This window comes from Phyllobates terribilis, unplaced genomic scaffold (genome assembly GCF_046119375.1).
Source record: "Phyllobates terribilis strain yellow unplaced genomic scaffold, ASM4611937v1 Scaffold_11__3_contigs__length_659146591, whole genome shotgun sequence".
Classification (NCBI taxonomy): domain Eukaryota; kingdom Metazoa; phylum Chordata; class Amphibia; order Anura; family Dendrobatidae; genus Phyllobates; species Phyllobates terribilis.
In genome coordinates, this window is record NW_027362771.1 from 605090301 (window position 1) to 605107210 (window position 16910).

The 16910-nt window shown below is 40.0% G+C and overlaps 21 non-coding genes across 21 annotated transcripts; 15 read left to right on the forward strand and 6 right to left on the reverse strand.

The window, feature by feature from the left end:
* Window positions 1-321: 321 nt before the first annotated feature.
* TRNAS-UGA (transfer RNA serine (anticodon UGA)) lies at window positions 322-403 on the forward strand. Its single transcript has one exon. It is a non-coding gene; the product is annotated as a tRNA-Ser (tRNA).
* A 745-nt stretch (window positions 404-1148) lies between these two features.
* Window positions 1149-1230, forward strand: TRNAS-CGA (transfer RNA serine (anticodon CGA)). Its single transcript has one exon. It is a non-coding gene; the product is annotated as a tRNA-Ser (tRNA).
* Window positions 1231-1995: 765 nt separating this feature from the next.
* On the reverse strand, window positions 1996-2067 carry TRNAD-GUC (transfer RNA aspartic acid (anticodon GUC)). Its single transcript has one exon. It is a non-coding gene; the product is annotated as a tRNA-Asp (tRNA).
* Window positions 2068-2659: 592 nt separating this feature from the next.
* On the forward strand, window positions 2660-2741 carry TRNAS-UGA (transfer RNA serine (anticodon UGA)). Its single transcript has one exon. It is a non-coding gene; the product is annotated as a tRNA-Ser (tRNA).
* Window positions 2742-3486: 745 nt separating this feature from the next.
* TRNAS-CGA (transfer RNA serine (anticodon CGA)) lies at window positions 3487-3568 on the forward strand. Its single transcript has one exon. It is a non-coding gene; the product is annotated as a tRNA-Ser (tRNA).
* Window positions 3569-4333: 765 nt separating this feature from the next.
* On the reverse strand, window positions 4334-4405 carry TRNAD-GUC (transfer RNA aspartic acid (anticodon GUC)). Its single transcript has one exon. It is a non-coding gene; the product is annotated as a tRNA-Asp (tRNA).
* Window positions 4406-4997: 592 nt separating this feature from the next.
* On the forward strand, window positions 4998-5079 carry TRNAS-UGA (transfer RNA serine (anticodon UGA)). The gene has a single exon. It is a non-coding gene; the product is annotated as a tRNA-Ser (tRNA).
* A 745-nt stretch (window positions 5080-5824) lies between these two features.
* TRNAS-CGA (transfer RNA serine (anticodon CGA)) lies at window positions 5825-5906 on the forward strand. Its single transcript has one exon. It is a non-coding gene; the product is annotated as a tRNA-Ser (tRNA).
* Window positions 5907-7335: 1429 nt separating this feature from the next.
* TRNAS-UGA (transfer RNA serine (anticodon UGA)) lies at window positions 7336-7417 on the forward strand. The gene has a single exon. It is a non-coding gene; the product is annotated as a tRNA-Ser (tRNA).
* A 745-nt stretch (window positions 7418-8162) lies between these two features.
* On the forward strand, window positions 8163-8244 carry TRNAS-CGA (transfer RNA serine (anticodon CGA)). Its single transcript has one exon. It is a non-coding gene; the product is annotated as a tRNA-Ser (tRNA).
* A 765-nt stretch (window positions 8245-9009) lies between these two features.
* TRNAD-GUC (transfer RNA aspartic acid (anticodon GUC)) lies at window positions 9010-9081 on the reverse strand. Its single transcript has one exon. It is a non-coding gene; the product is annotated as a tRNA-Asp (tRNA).
* Window positions 9082-9673: 592 nt separating this feature from the next.
* TRNAS-UGA (transfer RNA serine (anticodon UGA)) lies at window positions 9674-9755 on the forward strand. The gene has a single exon. It is a non-coding gene; the product is annotated as a tRNA-Ser (tRNA).
* Window positions 9756-10500: 745 nt separating this feature from the next.
* Window positions 10501-10582, forward strand: TRNAS-CGA (transfer RNA serine (anticodon CGA)). The gene has a single exon. It is a non-coding gene; the product is annotated as a tRNA-Ser (tRNA).
* A 765-nt stretch (window positions 10583-11347) lies between these two features.
* TRNAD-GUC (transfer RNA aspartic acid (anticodon GUC)) lies at window positions 11348-11419 on the reverse strand. Its single transcript has one exon. It is a non-coding gene; the product is annotated as a tRNA-Asp (tRNA).
* Window positions 11420-12011: 592 nt separating this feature from the next.
* Window positions 12012-12093, forward strand: TRNAS-UGA (transfer RNA serine (anticodon UGA)). Its single transcript has one exon. It is a non-coding gene; the product is annotated as a tRNA-Ser (tRNA).
* A 745-nt stretch (window positions 12094-12838) lies between these two features.
* On the forward strand, window positions 12839-12920 carry TRNAS-CGA (transfer RNA serine (anticodon CGA)). The gene has a single exon. It is a non-coding gene; the product is annotated as a tRNA-Ser (tRNA).
* A 765-nt stretch (window positions 12921-13685) lies between these two features.
* On the reverse strand, window positions 13686-13757 carry TRNAD-GUC (transfer RNA aspartic acid (anticodon GUC)). The gene has a single exon. It is a non-coding gene; the product is annotated as a tRNA-Asp (tRNA).
* A 592-nt stretch (window positions 13758-14349) lies between these two features.
* On the forward strand, window positions 14350-14431 carry TRNAS-UGA (transfer RNA serine (anticodon UGA)). The gene has a single exon. It is a non-coding gene; the product is annotated as a tRNA-Ser (tRNA).
* A 745-nt stretch (window positions 14432-15176) lies between these two features.
* On the forward strand, window positions 15177-15258 carry TRNAS-CGA (transfer RNA serine (anticodon CGA)). The gene has a single exon. It is a non-coding gene; the product is annotated as a tRNA-Ser (tRNA).
* A 765-nt stretch (window positions 15259-16023) lies between these two features.
* Window positions 16024-16095, reverse strand: TRNAD-GUC (transfer RNA aspartic acid (anticodon GUC)). Its single transcript has one exon. It is a non-coding gene; the product is annotated as a tRNA-Asp (tRNA).
* A 592-nt stretch (window positions 16096-16687) lies between these two features.
* TRNAS-UGA (transfer RNA serine (anticodon UGA)) lies at window positions 16688-16769 on the forward strand. Its single transcript has one exon. It is a non-coding gene; the product is annotated as a tRNA-Ser (tRNA).
* Window positions 16770-16910: the final 141 nt, after the last annotated feature.

Genomic DNA, 16910 nt, shown 5'->3' on the forward strand with positions numbered 1-16910 from the left:
AACCAACCACTAAAGCACTCCAGATAAATCAAAAAACCTTAGCGGAAACCCTTCAGTGCCGTCTTGTCATCCGACCCGTTCGCTCATTCCACTTGAAAAGAAGTATGAAATTAGTTATGTTCCATATGTCCCAAGAGATTGACCTTTTCTTTCCTCCTCAGAAACCTCACATCAGACCTGTCGCTGTCTGTAAGGCAATTTGCTGGTGAGGAAACCCTCCCACAGCTTAGTTAGTAAATGGAAGACCCAACTCACTTTCAAGACCCAGCCCATAAACTGCAGTCCCCGGAATATGTCTAGGAAAATTGCATGACTCTGTCAGCTGTGGTGGCCGAGTGGTTAAGGCGTTGGACTTGAAATCCAATGGGGTTTCCCCGCACAGGTTCAAATCCTGTTCACAGCGTTGGCTTTTGCTGGACAAAAGAACTGGACCTTCCTGAAAAGTTTAAAATAGTATTTACATTAATAAAATGGGCCAAATGATATGAAAATTTGACAGCCATTCACGTTCCAGTCTTTCAATCTAGGGATGTTTCGCAGGACATTGACGATTTCCTTGGTAGCTCTCAGGAAGCTCTAGTCAGACCTGTCTCAGTTGCTGAAAATGCTCTACCCCAAACCTCTATCAGCAATCAAAAGTCCATTCCTGCATTCAAGCAAAAGCATATGAACTGTGGCTCCCAAAAGACATTGGAGAATCATCAGTGAAGGCATATATTTTGATAGCCGCATGGTTAAGACGTTGGACTTGAAATCCTCACATTGGTTTAAATCATGTTCACAATGCAGTATTTTACCTTGGAAAAGATTGGGTTTGGCTGGTGAAAGTTTAGTGAAATCAAAGTATAGAAAAAGAAAAATAACATGCAGATTAATTCACTGGTAGTATGCAGTTTCCAACCACAATTTGAAGAGTGAGAAAAAGCTAGTTAACCACATCTCTGTGTGCCCCAGGGTACAAGAGTTTTACCTCCTTCTACTCATTGACCTCAGATCACACCTTTATTTTTCAGTAAGTCTACCAAGATGCCTTTCCCGTGACTGCGTCATGCAATAGAGATTCAGGTGAACTTAGCCCAAAACCTTCTTTCAGACCGCCCTCTAGCATGTACTTTGCAAAAACATCTGATTCGTTGCTGTTCGAGTTGGCTGTGATGGCCGAGTGGTTAAGGCGTTGGACTCGAAATCCAATGGGGTTTTCCCGCACAGGTTCAAATCCTGTTCACAGCGATGTATTTTATACAGAGACAGTCAAGTTCTTTCAGAAAAAATTCACAAAAACATTGAGAAATATCCAAAACCAGTCTCTAAAACACTTTATTGCCATCCAAAACATGTTGCAACTAAGAAACTGCTGAATAAGAAGAAACCTACTTCAGACATAGACCTACTTGTGAAGGTGACCTTTAAGGAGCCATTCCCAGCCCGTACAGGGATCAAACCCCCAATTTTGGTTTTATTAACACCACGATTTGACCAACTGAGCTAACCGGCCATGTTTGTAGGATTAACCAATACAGGAAGGACTGGAAACATGCGCAAATGCAACCATTCTGTTTTTGTGGGATGAATTTTTCCCACATGTGGTGATTCTTGGTGGTACAGTGGCGGTAAAAAAAATCTTTACATTTGTGCAGTAAAAAAAAACTTTACGTGTAAAATCCGCATCATGATTTCACTTCTTAAAAGTGCACACAATGAAGGAGATAATCAAAAACTTTATAATAGCAAAGCTGGCTTAGTAAAATGTAAATATCAATACTAATTAATTAAAATACTAATTGTAACGAAATATCCACAATAAAACACTTGAACGTTAAGATTTTGTGGTTTCGTTGAAGTTGTAAAGATTTTTTTTGCCGGCACTGTAGATGCCTCTGTAATGAGTGACAATCAAACAATAAAATATAAACAGCTTGTGAATAAAAATATATTGTTGGAAGAATTAAGTTTTCGTTCCTGAGTTCCAGAGTCCAGAGTAAGAATATAATAAATCTCCCCGTCAGGGAATCGAACCCTGGTCTCCCGCGTGACAGGCGGGGATACTTGCCACTATACTAACGAGGATTGGCTGCGTCTTGTTCTCTGACACCACATGACTAGAAAGTAAACATGAGGTATGTGAGTGATGATGTGAACCACTGTGGGCTCTGCTCATTTTCCATTTTTGCGCTTTCATTTGTGCAAAAAGCCATAACTTTCTTTATTTTTCTGTAGATGTAGCCGCATGAGGGCTTGCTTTCTACAAGACAAGTTGTAGCTTTGAATTACACTAGCCATTTTACCATATCATGTACTATCATGTACATATATATATATGTCATTGTGATATATACAAAACCAACCACTAAAGCACTCCAGATAAATCAAAAAACCTTAGCGGAAACCCTTCAGTGCCGTCTTGTCATCCGACCCGTTCGCTCATTCCACTTGAAAAGAAGTATGAAATTAGTTATGTTCCATATGTCCCAAGAGATTGACCTTTTCTTTCCTCCTCAGAAACCTCACATCAGACCTGTCGCTGTCTGTAAGGCAATTTGCTGGTGAGGAAACCCTCCCACAGCTTAGTTAGTAAATGGAAGACCCAACTCACTTTCAAGACCCAGCCCATAAACTGCAGTCCCCGGAATATGTCTAGGAAAATTGCATGACTCTGTCAGCTGTGGTGGCCGAGTGGTTAAGGCGTTGGACTTGAAATCCAATGGGGTTTCCCCGCACAGGTTCAAATCTTGTTCACAGCGTTGGCTTTTGCTGGACAAAAGCACTGGACCTTCCTGAAAAGTTTAAAATAGTATTTACATTAATAAAATGGGCCAAATGATATGAAAATTTGACAGCCATTCACGTTCCAGTCTTTCAATCTAGGGATGTTTCGCAGGACATTGACGATTTCCTTGGTAGCTCTCAGGAAGCTCTAGTCAGACCTGTCTCAGTTGCTGAAAATGCTCTACCCCAAACCTCTATCAGCAATCAAAAGTCCATTCCTGCATTCAAGCAAAAGCATATGAACTGTGGCTCCCAAAAGACATTGGAGAATCATCAGTGAAGGCATATATTTTGATAGCCGCATGGTTAAGACGTTGGACTTGAAATCCTCACATTGGTTTAAATCATGTTCACAATGCAGTATTTTACCTTGGAAAAGATTGGGTTTGGCTGGTGAAAGTTTAGTGAAATCAAAGTATAGAAAAAGAAAAATAACATGCAGATTAATTCACTGGTAGTATGCAGTTTCCAACCACAATTTGAAGAGTGAGAAAAAGCTAGTTAACCACATCTCTGTGTGCCCCAGGGTACAAGAGTTTTACCTCCTTCTACTCATTGACCTCAGATCACACCTTTATTTTTCAGTAAGTCTACCAAGATGCCTTTCCCGTGACTGCGTCATGCAATAGAGATTCAGGTGAACTTAGCCCAAAACCTTCTTTCAGACCGCCCTCTAGCATGTACTTTGCAAAAACATCTGATTCATTGCTGTTCGAGTTGGCTGTGATGGCCGAGTGGTTAAGGCGTTGGACTCGAAATCCAATGGGGTTTTCCCGCACAGGTTCAAATCCTGTTCACAGCGATGTATTTTATACAGAGAGAGTCAAGTTCTTTCAGAAAAAATTCACAAAAACATTGAGAAATATCCAAAACCAGTCTCTAAAACACTTTATTGCCATCCAAAACATGTTGCAACTAAGAAACTGCTGAATAAGAAGAAACCTACTTCAGACATAGACCTACTTGTGAAGGTGACCTTTAAGGAGCCATTCCCAGCCCGTACAGGGATCAAACCCCCAATTTTGGTTTTATTAACACCACGATTTGACCAACTGAGCTAACCGGCCATGTTTGTAGGATTAACCAATACAGGAAGGACTGGAAACATGCGCAAATGCAACCATTCTGTTTTTGTGGGATGAATTTTTCCCACATGTGGTGATTCTTGGTGGTACAGTGGCGGCAAAAAAAATCTTTACATTTGTGCAGTAAAAAAAAACTTTACGTGTAAAATCCGCATCATGATTTCACTTCTTAAAAGTGCACACAATGAAGGAGATAATCAAAAACTATATAATAGCAAAGCTGGCTTAGTAAAATGTAAATATCAATACTAATTAATTAAAATACTAATTGTAACGAAATATCCACAATAAAACATTTGAACGTTAAGATTTTGTGGTTTCGTTGAAGTTGTAAAGATTTTTTTTGCCGGCACTGTAGATGCCTCTGTAATGAGTGACAATCAAACAATAAAATATAAACAGCTTGTGAATAAAAATATATTGTTGGAAGAATTAAGTTTTCGTTCCAGAGTTCCAGAGTCCAGAGTAAGAATATAATAAATCTCCCCGTCAGGGAATCGAACCCTGGTCTCCCGCGTGACAGGCGGGGATACTTGCCACTATACTAACGAGGATTGGTTGCATCTTGTCCTCTGACACCACATGACTAGAAAGTAAACATGAGGTATGTGAGTGATGATGTGAACCACTGTGGGCTCTGCTCATTTTCCATTTTTGCGCTTTCATTTGTGCAAAAAGCCATAACTTTCTTTATTTTTCTGTAGATGTAGCCGCATGAGGGCTTGCTTTCTACAAGACAAGTTGTAGCTTTGAATTACACTAGCCATTTTACCATATCATGTACTATCATGTACATATATATATATGTCATTGTGATATATACAAAACCAACCACTAAAGCACTCTAGATAAATCAAAAAACCTTAGCGGAAACCCTTCAGTGCCGTCTTGTCATCCGACCCGATCGCTCATTCCACTTGAAAAGAAGTATGAAATTAGTTATGTTCCATATGTCCAAGGAGATTGACCTTTTCTTTCCTCCTCAGAAACCTCACATGAGACCTGTCGCTGTCTGTAAGGCAATTTGCTGGTGAGGAAACCCTCCCACAGCTTAGTTAGTAAATGGAAGACCCAACTCACTTTCAAGACCCAGCCCATAAACTGCAGTCCCCGGAATATGTCTAGGAAAATTGCATGACTCTGTCAGCTGTGGTGGCCGAGTGGTTAAGGCGTTGGACTTGAAATCCAATGGGGTTTCCCCGCACAGGTTCAAATCCTGTTCACAGCGTTGGCTTTTGCTGGACAAAAGCACTGGACCTTCCTGAAAAGTTTAAAATAGTATTTACATTAATAAAATGGGCCAAATGATATGAAAATTTGACAGCCATTCACGTTCCAGTCTTTCAATCTAGGGATGTTTCGCAGGACTTTGACGATTTACTTGGTATCTCTCAGGAAGCTCTAGTCAGACCTGTCTCAGTTGCTGAAAATGCTCTACCCCAAACCTCTATCAGCAATCAAAAGTCCATTCCTGCATTCAAGCAAAAGCATATGAACTGTGGCTCCCAAAAGACATTGGAGAATCATCAGTGAAGGCATATATTTTGATAGCCGCATGGTTAAGACGTTGGACTTGAAATCCTCACATTGGTTTAAATCATGTTCACAATGCAGTATTTTACCTTGGAAAAGATTGGGTTTGGCTGGTGAAAGTTTAGTGAAATCAAAGTATAGAAAAAGAAAAATAACATGCAGATTAATTCACTGGTAGTATGCAGTTTCCAACCACAATTTGAAGAGTGAGAAAAAGCTAGTTAACCACATCTCTGTGTGCCCCAGGGTACAAGAGTTTTACCTCCTTCTACTCATTGACCTCAGATCACACCTTTATTTTTCAGTAAGTCTACCAAGATGCCTTTCCCGTGACTGCGTCATGCAATAGAGATTCAGGTGAACTTAGCCCAAAACCTTCTTTCAGACCGCCCTCTAGCATGTACTTTGCAAAAACATCTGATTCGTTGCTGTTCGAGTTGGCTGTGATGGCCGAGTGGTTAAGGCGTTGGACTCGAAATCCAATGGGGTTTTCCCGCACAGGTTCAAATCCTGTTCACAGCGATGTATTTTATTCAGAGAGAGTCAAGTTCTTTCAGAAAAAATTCACAAAAACATTGAGAAATATCCAAAACCAGTCTCTAAAACACTTTATTGCCATCCAAAACATGTTGCAACTAAGAAACTGCTGAATAAGAAGAAACCTACTTCAGACATAGACCTACTTGTGAAGGTGACCTTTAAGGAGCCATTCCCAGCCCGTACAGGGATCAAACCCCCAATTTTGGTTTTATTAACACCACGATTTGACCAACTGAGCTAACCGGCCATGTTTGTAGGATTAACCAATACAGGAAGGACTGGAAACATGCGCAAATGCAACCATTCTGTTTTTGTGGGATGAATTTTTCCCACATGTGGTGATTCTTGGTGGTACAGTGGCGGCAAAAAAAATCTTTACATTTGTGCAGTAAAAAAAAACTTTACGTGTAAAATCCGCATCATGATTTCACTTCTTAAAAGTGCACACAATGAAGGAGATAATCAAAAACTATATAATAGCAAAGCTGGCTTAGTAAAATGTAAATATCAATACTAATTAATTAAAATACTAATTGTAACGAAATATCCACAATAAAACACTTGAACGTTAAGATTTTGTGGTTTCGTTGAAGTTGTAAAGATTTTTTTTGCCGGCACTGTAGATGCCTCTGTAATGAGTGACAATCAAACAATAAAATATAAACAGCTTGTGAATAAAAATATATTGTTGGAAGAATTAAGTTTTCGTTCCAGAGTTCCAGAGTCCAGAGTAAGAATATAATAAATCTCCCCGTCAGGGAATCGAACCCTGGTCTCCCGCGTGACAGGCGGGGATACTTGCCACTATTCTAACGAGGATTGGTTGCGTCTTGTTCTCTGACACCACATGACTAGAAAGTAAACATGAGGTATGTGAGTGATGATGTGAACCACTGTGGGCTCTGCTCATTTTCCATTTTTGCGCTTTCATTTGTGCAAAAAGCCATAACTTTCTTTATTTTTCTGTAGATGTAGCCGCATGAGGGCTTGCTTTCTACAAGACATGTTGTAGCTTTGAATTACACTAGCCATTTTACCATATCATGTACTATCATGTACATATATATATATGTCATTGTGATATATACAAAACCAACCACTAAAGCACTCCAGATAAATCAAAAAACCTTAGCGGAAACCCTTCAGTGCCGTCTTGTCATCCGACCCGTTCGCTCATTCCACTTGAAAAGAAGTATGAAATTAGTTATGTTCCATATGTCCCAAGAGATTGACCTTTTCTTTCCTCCTCAGAAACCTCACATCAGACCTGTCGCTGTCTGTAAGGCAATTTGCTGGTGAGGAAACCCTCCCACAGCTTAGTTAGTAAATGGAAGACCCAACTCACTTTCAAGACCCAGCCCATAAACTGCAGTCCCCGGAATATGTCTAGGAAAATTGCATGACTCTGTCAGCTGTGGTGGCCGAGTGGTTAAGGCGTTGGACTTGAAATCCAATGGGGTTTCCCCGCACAGGTTCAAATCCTGTTCACAGCGTTGGCTTTTGCTGGACAAAAGAACTGGACCTTCCTGAAAAGTTTAAAATAGTATTTACATTAATAAAATGGGCCAAATGATATGAAAATTTGACAGCCATTCACGTTCCAGTCTTTCAATCTAGGGATGTTTCGCAGGACATTGACGATTTCCTTGGTAGCTCTCAGGAAGCTCTAGTCAGACCTGTCTCAGTTGCTGAAAATGCTCTACCCCAAACCTCTATCAGCAATCAAAAGTCCATTCCTGCATTCAAGCAAAAGCATATGAACTGTGGCTCCCAAAAGACATTGGAGAATCATCAGTGAAGGCATATATTTTGATAGCCGCATGGTTAAGACGTTGGACTTGAAATCCTCACATTGGTTTAAATCATGTTCACAATGCAGTATTTTACCTTGGAAAAGATTGGGTTTGGCTGGTGAAAGTTTAGTGAAATCAAAGTATAGAAAAAGAAAAATAACATGCAGATTAATTCACTGGTAGTATGCAGTTTCCAACCACAATTTGAAGAGTGAGAAAAAGCTAGTTAACCACATCTCTGTGTGCCCCAGGGTACAAGAGTTTTACCTCCTTCTACTCATTGACCTCAGATCACACCTTTATTTTTCAGTAAGTCTACCAAGATGCCTTTCCCGTGACTGCGTCATGCAATAGAGATTCAGGTGAACTTAGCCCAAAACCTTCTTTCAGACCGCCCTCTAGCATGTACTTTGCAAAAACATCTGATTCGTTGCTGTTCGAGTTGGCTGTGATGGCCGAGTGGTTAAGGCGTTGGACTCGAAATCCAATGGGGTTTTCCCGCACAGGTTCAAATCCTGTTCACAGCGATGTATTTTATACAGAGACAGTCAAGTTCTTTCAGAAAAAATTCACAAAAACATTGAGAAATATCCAAAACCAGTCTCTAAAACACTTTATTGCCATCCAAAACATGTTGCAACTAAGAAACTGCTGAATAAGAAGAAACCTACTTCAGACATAGACCTACTTGTGAAGGTGACCTTTAAGGAGCCATTCCCAGCCCGTACAGGGATCAAACCCCCAATTTTGGTTTTATTAACACCACGATTTGACCAACTGAGCTAACCGGCCATGTTTGTAGGATTAACCAATACAGGAAGGACTGGAAACATGCGCAAATGCAACCATTCTGTTTTTGTGGGATGAATTTTTCCCACATGTGGTGATTCTTGGTGGTACAGTGGCGGTAAAAAAAATCTTTACATTTGTGCAGTAAAAAAAAACTTTACGTGTAAAATCCGCATCATGATTTCACTTCTTAAAAGTGCACACAATGAAGGAGATAATCAAAAACTTTATAATAGCAAAGCTGGCTTAGTAAAATGTAAATATCAATACTAATTAATTAAAATACTAATTGTAACGAAATATCCACAATAAAACACTTGAACGTTAAGATTTTGTGGTTTCGTTGAAGTTGTAAAGATTTTTTTTGCCGGCACTGTAGATGCCTCTGTAATGAGTGACAATCAAACAATAAAATATAAACAGCTTGTGAATAAAAATATATTGTTGGAAGAATTAAGTTTTCGTTCCTGAGTTCCAGAGTCCAGAGTAAGAATATAATAAATCTCCCCGTCAGGGAATCGAACCCTGGTCTCCCGCGTGACAGGCGGGGATACTTGCCACTATACTAACGAGGATTGGCTGCGTCTTGTTCTCTGACACCACATGACTAGAAAGTAAACATAAGGTATGTGAGTGATGATGTGAACCACTGTGGGCTCTGCTCATTTTCCATTTTTGCGCTTTCATTTGTGCAAAAAGCCATAACTTTCTTTATTTTTCTGTAGATGTAGCCGCATGAGGGCTTGCTTTCTACAAGACAAGTTGTAGCTTTGAATTACACTAGCCATTTTACCATATCATGTACTATCATGTACATATATATATATGTCATTGTGATATATACAAAACCAACCACTAAAGCACTCCAGATAAATCAAAAAACCTTAGCGGAAACCCTTCAGTGCCGTCTTGTCATCCGACCCGTTCGCTCATTCCACTTGAAAAGAAGTATGAAATTAGTTATGTTCCATATGTCCCAAGAGATTGACCTTTTCTTTCCTCCTCAGAAACCTCACATCAGACCTGTCGCTGTCTGTAAGGCAATTTGCTGGTGAGGAAACCCTCCCACAGCTTAGTTAGTAAATGGAAGACCCAACTCACTTTCAAGACCCAGCCCATAAACTGCAGTCCCCGGAATATGTCTAGGAAAATTGCATGACTCTGTCAGCTGTGGTGGCCGAGTGGTTAAGGCGTTGGACTTGAAATCCAATGGGGTTTCCCCGCACAGGTTCAAATCTTGTTCACAGCGTTGGCTTTTGCTGGACAAAAGCACTGGACCTTCCTGAAAAGTTTAAAATAGTATTTACATTAATAAAATGGGCCAAATGATATGAAAATTTGACAGCCATTCACGTTCCAGTCTTTCAATCTAGGGATGTTTCGCAGGACATTGACGATTTCCTTGGTAGCTCTCAGGAAGCTCTAGTCAGACCTGTCTCAGTTGCTGAAAATGCTCTACCCCAAACCTCTATCAGCAATCAAAAGTCCATTCCTGCATTCAAGCAAAAGCATATGAACTGTGGCTCCCAAAAGACATTGGAGAATCATCAGTGAAGGCATATATTTTGATAGCCGCATGGTTAAGACGTTGGACTTGAAATCCTCACATTGGTTTAAATCATGTTCACAATGCAGTATTTTACCTTGGAAAAGATTGGGTTTGGCTGGTGAAAGTTTAGTGAAATCAAAGTATAGAAAAAGAAAAATAACATGCAGATTAATTCACTGGTAGTATGCAGTTTCCAACCACAATTTGAAGAGTGAGAAAAAGCTAGTTAACCACATCTCTGTGTGCCCCAGGGTACAAGAGTTTTACCTCCTTCTACTCATTGACCTCAGATCACACCTTTATTTTTCAGTAAGTCTACCAAGATGCCTTTCCCGTGACTGCGTCATGCAATAGAGATTCAGGTGAACTTAGCCCAAAACCTTCTTTCAGACCGCCCTCTAGCATGTACTTTGCAAAAACATCTGATTCATTGCTGTTCGAGTTGGCTGTGATGGCCGAGTGGTTAAGGCGTTGGACTCGAAATCCAATGGGGTTTTCCCGCACAGGTTCAAATCCTGTTCACAGCGATGTATTTTATACAGAGAGAGTCAAGTTCTTTCAGAAAAAATTCACAAAAACATTGAGAAATATCCAAAACCAGTCTCTAAAACACTTTATTGCCATCCAAAACATGTTGCAACTAAGAAACTGCTGAATAAGAAGAAACCTACTTCAGACATAGACCTACTTGTGAAGGTGACTTTTAAGGAGCCATTCCCAGCCCGTACAGGGATCAAACCCCCAATTTTGGTTTTATTAACACCACGATTTGACCAACTGAGCTAACCGGCCATGTTTGTAGGATTAACCAATACAGGAAGGACTGGAAACATGCGCAAATGCAACCATTCTGTTTTTGTGGGATGAATTTTTCCCACATGTGGTGATTCTTGGTGGTACAGTGGCGGTAAAAAAAATCTTTACATTTGTGCAGTAAAAAAAAACTTTACGTGTAAAATCCGCATCATGATTTCACTTCTTAAAAGTGCACACAATGAAGGAGATAATCAAAAACTTTATAATAGCAAAGCTGGCTTAGTAAAATGTAAATATCAATACTAATTAATTAAAATACTAATTGTAACGAAATATCCACAATAAAACACTTGAACGTTAAGATTTTGTGGTTTCGTTGAAGTTGTAAAGATTTTTTTTGCCGGCACTGTAGATGCCTCTGTAATGAGTGACAATCAAACAATAAAATATAAACAGCTTGTGAATAAAAATATATTGTTGGAAGAATTAAGTTTTCGTTCCTGAGTTCCAGAGTCCAGAGTAAGAATATAATAAATCTCCCCGTCAGGGAATCGAACCCTGGTCTCCCGCGTGACAGGCGGGGATACTTGCCACTATACTAACGAGGATTGGCTGCGTCTTGTTCTCTGACACCACATGACTAGAAAGTAAACATGAGGTATGTGAGTGATGATGTGAACCACTGTGGGCTCTGCTCATTTTCCATTTTTGCGCTTTCATTTGTGCAAAAAGCCATAACTTTCTTTATTTTTCTGTAGATGTAGCCGCATGAGGGCTTGCTTTCTACAAGACAAGTTGTAGCTTTGAATTACACTAGCCATTTTACCATATCATGTACTATCATGTACATATATATATATGTCATTGTGATATATACAAAACCAACCACTAAAGCACTCCAGATAAATCAAAAAACCTTAGCGGAAACCCTTCAGTGCCGTCTTGTCATCCGACCCGTTCGCTCATTCCACTTGAAAAGAAGTATGAAATTAGTTATGTTCCATATGTCCCAAGAGATTGACCTTTTCTTTCCTCCTCAGAAACCTCACATCAGACCTGTCGCTGTCTGTAAGGCAATTTGCTGGTGAGGAAACCCTCCCACAGCTTAGTTAGTAAATGGAAGACCCAACTCACTTTCAAGACCCAGCCCATAAACTGCAGTCCCCGGAATATGTCTAGGAAAATTGCATGACTCTGTCAGCTGTGGTGGCCGAGTGGTTAAGGCGTTGGACTTGAAATCCAATGGGGTTTCCCCGCACAGGTTCAAATCTTGTTCACAGCGTTGGCTTTTGCTGGACAAAAGCACTGGACCTTCCTGAAAAGTTTAAAATAGTATTTACATTAATAAAATGGGCCAAATGATATGAAAATTTGACAGCCATTCACGTTCCAGTCTTTCAATCTAGGGATGTTTCGCAGGACATTGACGATTTCCTTGGTAGCTCTCAGGAAGCTCTAGTCAGACCTGTCTCAGTTGCTGAAAATGCTCTACCCCAAACCTCTATCAGCAATCAAAAGTCCATTCCTGCATTCAAGCAAAAGCATATGAACTGTGGCTCCCAAAAGACATTGGAGAATCATCAGTGAAGGCATATATTTTGATAGCCGCATGGTTAAGACGTTGGACTTGAAATCCTCACATTGGTTTAAATCATGTTCACAATGCAGTATTTTACCTTGGAAAAGATTGGGTTTGGCTGGTGAAAGTTTAGTGAAATCAAAGTATAGAAAAAGAAAAATAACATGCAGATTAATTCACTGGTAGTATGCAGTTTCCAACCACAATTTGAAGAGTGAGAAAAAGCTAGTTAACCACATCTCTGTGTGCCCCAGGGTACAAGAGTTTTACCTCCTTCTACTCATTGACCTCAGATCACACCTTTATTTTTCAGTAAGTCTACCAAGATGCCTTTCCCGTGACTGCGTCATGCAATAGAGATTCAGGTGAACTTAGCCCAAAACCTTCTTTCAGACCGCCCTCTAGCATGTACTTTGCAAAAACATCTGATTCGTTGCTGTTCGAGTTGGCTGTGATGGCCGAGTGGTTAAGGCGTTGGACTCGAAATCCAATGGGGTTTTCCCGCACAGGTTCAAATCCTGTTCACAGCGATGTATTTTATACAGAGAGAGTCAAGTTCTTTCAGAAAAAATTCACAAAAACATTGAGAAATATCCAAAACCAGTCTCTAAAACACTTTATTGCCATCCAAAACATGTTGCAACTAAGAAACTGCTGAATAAGAAGAAACCTACTTCAGACATAGACCTACTTGTGAAGGTGACCTTTAAGGAGCCATTCCCAGCCCGTACAGGGATCAAACCCCCAATTTTGGTTTTATTAACACCACGATTTGACCAACTGAGCTAACCGGCCATGTTTGTAGGATTAACCAATACAGGAAGGACTGGAAACATGCGCAAATGCAACCATTCTGTTTTTGTGGGATGAATTTTTCCCACATGTGGTGATTCTTGGTGGTACAGTGGCGGCAAAAAAAATCTTTACATTTGTGCAGTAAAAAAAAACTTTACGTGTAAAATCCGCATCATGATTTCACTTCTTAAAAGTGCACACAATGAAGGAGATAATCAAAAACTATATAATAGCAAAGCTGGCTTAGTAAAATGTAAATATCAATACTAATTAATTAAAATACTAATTGTAACGAAATATCCACAATCAAACACTTGAACGTTAAGATTTTGTGGTTTCGTTGAAGTTGTAAAGATTTTTTTTGCCGGCACTGTAGATGCCTCTGTAATGAGTGACAATCAAACAATAAAATATAAACAGCTTGTGAATAAAAATATATTGTTGGAAGAATTAAGTTTTCGTTCCAGAGTTCCAGAGTCCAGAGTAAGAATATAATAAATCTCCCCGTCAGGGAATCGAACCCTGGTCTCCCGCGTGACAGGCGGGGATACTTGCCACTATACTAACGAGGATTGGCTGCGTCTTGTTCTCTGACACCACATGACTAGAAAGTAAACATGAGGTATGTGAGTGATGATGTGAACCACTGTGGGCTCTGCTCATTTTCCATTTTTGCGCTTTCATTTGTGCAAAAAGCCATAACTTTCTTTATTTTTCTGTAGATGTAGCCGCATGAGGGCTTGCTTTCTACAAGACAAGTTGTAGCTTTGAATTACACTAGCCATTTTACCATATCATGTACTATCATGTACATATATATATATGTCATTGTGATATATACAAAACCAACCACTAAAGCACTCCAGATAAATCAAAAAACCTTAGCGGAAACCCTTCAGTGCCGTCTTGTCATCCGACCCGTTCGCTCATTCCACTTGAAAAGAAGTATGAAATTAGTTATGTTCCATATGTCCCAAGAGATTGACCTTTTCTTTCCTCCTCAGAAACCTCACATCAGACCTGTCGCTGTCTGTAAGGCAATTTGCTGGTGAGGAAACCCTCCCACAGCTTAGTTAGTAAATGGAAGACCCAACTCACTTTCAAGACCCAGCCCATAAACTGCAGTCCCCGGAATATGTCTAGGAAAATTGCATGACTCTGTCAGCTGTGGTGGCCGAGTGGTTAAGGCGTTGGACTTGAAATCCAATGGGGTTTCCCCGCACAGGTTCATATCCTGTTCACAGTGTTGGCTTTTGCTGGACAAAAGCACTGGACCTTCCTGAAAAGTTTAAAATAGTATTTACATTAATAAAATGGGCCAAATGATATGAAAATTTGACAGCCATTCACGTTCCAGTCTTTCAATCTAGGGATGTTTCGCAGGACATTGACGATTTCCTTGGTAGCTCTCAGGAAGCTCTAGTCAGACCTGTCTCAGTTGCTGAAAATGCTCTACCCCAAACCTCTATCAGCAATCAAAAGTCCATTCCTGCATTCAAGCAAAAGCATATGAACTGTGGCTCCCAAAAGACATTGGAGAATCATCAGTGAAGGCATATATTTTGATAGCCGCATGGTTAAGACGTTGGACTTGAAATCCTCACATTGGTTTAAATCATGTTCACAATGCAGTATTTTACCTTGGAAAAGATTGGGTTTGGCTGGTGAAAGTTTAGTGAAATCAAAGTATAGAAAAAGAAAAATAACATGCAGATTAATTCACTGGTAGTATGCAGTTTCCAACCACAATTTGAAGAGTGAGAAAAAGCTAGTTAACCACATCTCTGTGTGCCCCAGGGTACAAGAGTTTTACCTCCTTCTACTCATTGACCTCAGATCACACCTTTATTTTTCAGTAAGTCTACCAAGATGCCTTTCCCGTGACTGCGTCATGCAATAGAGATTCAGGTGAACTTAGCCCAAAACCTTCTTTCAGACCGCCCTCTAGCATGTACTTTGCAAAAACATCTGATTCGTTGCTGTTCGAGTTGGCTGTGATGGCCGAGTGGTTAAGGCGTTGGACTCGAAATCCCATGGGGTTTTCCTGCACAGGTTCAAATCCTGCTTACAGCGATGTATTTTATACAGAGAGAGTCAAGTTCTTTCAGAAAAAATTCACAAAAACATTGAGAAATATCCAAAACCAGTCTCTAAAACACTTTATTGCCATCCAAAACATGTCGCAACTAAGAAACTGCTGAATAAGAAGAAACCTACTTCAGACATAGACCTACTTGTGAAGGTGACCTTTAAGGAGCCATTCCCAGCCCGTACAGGGATCAAACCCCCAACTTTGGTTTTATTAACACCACGATTTGACCAACTGAGCTAACCGGCCATGTTTGTAGGATTAACCAATACAGGAAGGACTGGAAACATGCGCAAACGCAACCATTCTGTTTTTGTGTGATGAATTTTTCCCACATGTGGTGATTCTTGGTGGTACAGTGGCGGCAAAAAAAATCTTTACATTTGTGCAGTAAAAAAAAACTTTACGTGTAAAATCCGCATCATGATTTCACTTCTTAAAAGTGCACACAATGAAGGAGATAATCAAAAACTATATAATAGCAAAGCTGGCTTAGTAAAATGTAAATATCAATACTAATTAATTAAAATACTAATTGTAACGAAATATCCACAATAAAACACTTGAACGTTAAGATTTTGTGGTTTCGTTGAAGTTGTAAAGATTTTTTTTGCCGGCACTGTAGATGCCTCTGTAATGAGTGACAATCAAACAATAAAATATAAACAGCTTGTGAATAAAAATATATTGTTGGAAGAATTAAGTTTTCGTTCCAGAGTTCCAGAGTCCAGAGTAAGAATATAATAAATCTCCCCGTCAGGGAATCGAACCCTGGTCTCCCGCGTGACAGGCGGGGATACTTGCCACTATACTAACGAGGATTGGCTGCGTCTTTTTCTCTGACACCACATGACTAGAAAGTAAACATGAGGTATGTGAGTGATGATGTGAACCACTGTGGGCTCTGCTCATTTTCCATTTTTGCGCTTTCATTTGTGCAAAAAGCCATAACTTTCTTTATTTTTCTGTAGATGTAGCCGCATGAGGGCTTGCTTTCTACAAGACAAGTTGTAGCTTTGAATTACACTAGCCATTTTACCATATCATGTACTATCATGTACATATATATATATGTCATTGTGATATATACAAAACCAACCACTAAAGCACTCCAGATAAATCAAAAAACCTTAGCGGAAACCCTTCAGTGCCGTCTTGTCATCCGACCCGTTCGCTCATTCCACTTGAAAAGAAGTATGAAATTAGTTATGTTCCATATGTCCCAAGAGATTGACCTTTTCTTTCCTCCTCAGAAACCTCACATCAGACCTGTCGCTGTCTGTAAGGCAATTTGCTGGTGAGGAAACCCTCCCACAGCTTAGTTAGTAAATGGAAGACCCAACTCACTTTCAAGACCCAGCCCATAAACTGCAGTCCCCGGAATATGTCTAGGAAAATTGCATGACTCTGTCAGCTGTGGTGGCCGAGTGGTTAAGGCGTTGGACTTGAAATCCAATGGGGTTTCCCCGCACAGGTTCAAATCCTGTTCACAGCGTTGGCTTTTGCTGGACAAAAGCACTGGACCTTCCTGAAAAGTTTAAAATAGTATTTACATTAATAAAATGGGCCAAATGATATGAAAATTTGACAGCCATTCACGTTCCAGTCTTTCAATCTAGGGATGTTTCGCAGGACA